At 39.8% G+C, this 3,830-nt stretch overlaps 1 pseudogene; it reads right to left on the reverse strand.

Annotated features, from left to right (window-relative positions):
- Window positions 1–239: 239 nt before the first annotated feature.
- On the reverse strand, window positions 240–792 carry LOC130841194 (39S ribosomal protein L30, mitochondrial-like; annotated as a pseudogene).
- Between the last annotated feature and the right edge of the window lie 3,038 nt (window positions 793–3,830).

Genomic DNA, 3,830 nt, shown 5'->3' on the forward strand with positions numbered 1-3,830 from the left:
CCTTATTGTGCTTTCTTTCATAACGGATGGAGGAAAGGTACAAATAACAGTAAGAAACGGACAACCACTTGGATCTGACCTAGAGTACATCAAAAGCTCAGATCTGCAAAAAGAAAGCAAGCCAACCTGGAACTTGCTTTTTTTTTTCTTTGTATTTAAAATATATTTTAATAGAAACAATTTCTCAGCATCTTTAAATAAAGATGATTTGCATTTTTTAATCTGAAACTGCTTTGGCATTAGGACCTAACTGCTTCCTGGTCCACAGGGTTTAGATGCCACACACTACTAATTCCCCAGTGTTCATGAGGCAGGCATTACATGTGTCCTCCTCTGCTGGAAGTCCTTGTCGCAACTTCAGGGACTTGATTCTTATCAAATGCTTAACCACTTTCAGTTTTACATTCACTGAAGGGATATTCTCGTGAACTTGAGGAGTAGGTGCTTTCTGTAATCCAAGCATCTTTACTGTAATCTTTTTCCTAAATGAATGTCTTTTCCTACTTTTTATTCTGGTAACAATATGCAGTTTATGAAGGTGCTACGGATCCCACCATATTTTTCATGGTCTGCAGGTGAAGGCTGAAAAACTTGGTCTGGTATTCTTCACCTGGTACATTTGTGATGAATCAAGTCTGTACAGATGAGAGACTCCACACCTTTTGTCACTGTTTGTAGTCTGCCTGCTGGCTGCTGACTTACTGAATGCAAAATTCCTGCAGTGAATATGGTGATTATTCCCTTTAGAGGCCACTGAGGGAAAGCCAAGCAGAGGAAGGACCCTGCCTTCATAATACTAACAATAGTATTCATTTTTTGAGAGTTAGCTAAGGTAGGTACTGTCCATCTTGGGAAAACAGCCTTGCCCAAACCACAGCCATTGCCAGGGCTTATGATGAACCATCACTATACTTAATACACACTTAAATGCATTATTTCATTTAATTCTCATAATGTTCCTAACGAAGTGGGTACTATTATCATTCCCATTTTATAGGTGAAGAAACTTAGGTTCAGAAAAAAGAACTGACATCCTTGTGCCATGCCACTAATAAATGGTACAGCTGTATTTTATTTTATTTTATTTTATTTTATTTTATTATTCCACTCTCGACATCAATGAATTGGAAATTTTTTTATCAGCTGGAGATTTAAGTTGGGGGCATTTTTATGAATCTAAAAGCAGTATTCTTTTATAAGGAAGCATTTGCAGTCTTTTCCTCTGTAGGAATATATTCTGAGTGAGTATTTCTTTAGCATCTTAAATCCACATGGCCCTAATAATCATACATTTCCTGACAGGTATAGAGCTTTTGCCAACTCTAATTTTCTTCCCTTCAGGGCTCAGATCACAACATTCTGTCCTCAGATCCTAGGAGGACTGGCAAATCCAGCATGGCTCAAATGGAGCCCTTTGTAGTGTCCTCCCTCACTTGAACCCTGGGCCTTTCCCTCTTTTGAACAACCCTCTCTCCAAACTGCCATCTACCCCCTTCCACTTTCCTTCTCTGACTCTCACTTACAACCTCCACCCCAAAAGCCTCAGTCTCCATTCTTCCTCCTATAAATAGTTCTTAATGGTGCACTGGAAAGAAGCTCACGGTCCCTTAAAACCATAGGCAGATTATTTCATTCTTGCCTGGGGAGGGTCTCTCATTCCCCTCCAAAGGAGCTGAGAAATACAGAAAAGAGAAATGGCTAAACACGCTGAATGATTATGGATAAAAGTAAAAGTCAGCACAATCATTTCCTGATGTATTGGGTTGGCCAAAAGGTTCGTTCGGTTTTTTCCGTAAGATGACTCTACTAGCACTTAGTAGTCTTGAACTTCATTTGAAACAATTTTGTTAAGATTGTATGTGACAGCTGTGCATTTATAAAAAGACATCAAAATTGGTGAATTTTTGTGTAGCCATTTTAATATTGAAGATGGAAGAAAAAAAGCAACATTTTTGGCCTTTTTTGCTTTATTACTTCAAGAAAGGTAAAAATGCAACTGAAACACAAAAAAAAGATGTGTGCAGTGTATGGAGAGGGTGCTGTGACTGATCGAATGTGTCAAAAGTGGTTTGCAAAGTTTCGTGCTGGAGGTTTCTGGTGGTCAGTGTTCCACGGTCGGTTAGACCAGTTGAAGTTGATAGTGATCAAATCAAGACATTAACTGAGGGACTTCCCTGGTGGCGCAGTGGTTAAGAATTTGCCTGCCAATGCATAGGACACGGGTTCAATCCCTGCTCCAGGAAGATCTCACATACCGCAGAGCAACTAAGCCCATGTGCCACAGCTACTGAGCCCATGCACCACAACTACTGAAGCCTATATGCCTAGAGCCCGTGCTTTGCAACAAGAGAAGCCACTGCAATGAGAAGCCAGTGCACCATAATGAAGAGTAGCCCCTACTTACCACAACTAGAGAAAGCCCATGTGCAGCAACAAAGACCCAATGCCGTCAAAATAAATAAATAAAGCTTTAGAAAAAAAAGACATTAATTGAGAACAATCAATGTTATACCATGTGAGAGATAGCCAACATACTCAAAATATCCACATCAAGTGCTGAAAATCATTTGCACTAGCTTGGTTATGTCAATCGCTTTCATGTTTGGGTTCCACATAAGTTAAGTGAAAAAAACCTTCTTGACTATATTTCCACATGCAATTCTCTACTTAAACGTAATGAAAACGTTCCATTTTTAAAACAAATTGTGACAGGTGATGAAAAGTGGATACTGTACAGTACTGTGGAATGGAAGAGATATTGTGGGCAAATGAAATAAACCACCACCAACCACCAAAGACCAAAGGCCGGTCTTCATCCACAGAAGGTGATGTGTATATGGTGAGATTGGAAGGGAGTCCTCTATATTGAGCTCCTTCCAGAAAACCAAATGATAAATTCCAACAAGTACTGCTCCCAATTAGATCAACTGAAAGCAGCACTCAACGAAAATTGTCCAGAATGAGTCAACAGAAAACACATAATCTTCTGTCAGAATAACACAAGACCAAATGTTTCTTTGATGACCAGGCAAAAACTGTTACAGCTTGGCTGGGAAGTTCTGATTCATCCACTGTATTCACCAGACATTGCACCTTCAGATTTCCATTCACTTAGGTCTTTACAAAATTCTCTTAATGGAAAACCATTTCAATTCCCTGGAAGACTGTAAAAGGCACCTGGAACAGTTCTTTGCTCAAAAAGATAAAAAAGTTTTGGGAAGATGGAATTATGAAGTTGTTTGAAAAATGGCAGAAGGTAGCAGAACAAAAGGGTGAATACGTTGTTCAATAAAGTTCTTGGTGAAAATGAAGAATGCGTCTTTTATTTTTAAAAACTGAAGGCATTTTTTGGCCAACACATTACATGGCAAAACCTCAACTAAATGAGAAGAGCAGAGTGGGGAATTCTGGGTAACGGAATTTTCTGGATATCTCAGGATTAATCTTTCTACAGTGTAGCTTCCTGCTTCTGTAAGAGTAGCAGACCAGACAAAATGACCCTCTGTTGACTGAGGATTTTACACGGTCCTGACATGATTGTCCTGGGCAGCCATGGCTTCCACAGCTCTCCCCTTGTGAGACGGGCTACATCTAAAGAGTTTTGTCTTCTCTATTCATTCCTGGCAACTGCAGGTTTTCTTTCCTGATCTTCAGCAAATACTTTTCGTTAAAAATTAAAAATGATAGTTAGCTTGGTATTTCTAATGTTGAGGGGGCAGGGCTTCTTGCCTCTGTTCACTCTGCCATCTCGACTGAAGTTGACCCGGTGTCTCCCGTATCTAGTACTCAGCCACCAGGCCATTAATAATGGTGCCAAGCTCTCTTATTTT

Source organism: Hippopotamus amphibius, chromosome 1 (assembly GCF_030028045.1).
Source record: "Hippopotamus amphibius kiboko isolate mHipAmp2 chromosome 1, mHipAmp2.hap2, whole genome shotgun sequence".
Taxonomy (NCBI): Eukaryota; Metazoa; Chordata; class Mammalia; order Artiodactyla; family Hippopotamidae; genus Hippopotamus; species Hippopotamus amphibius.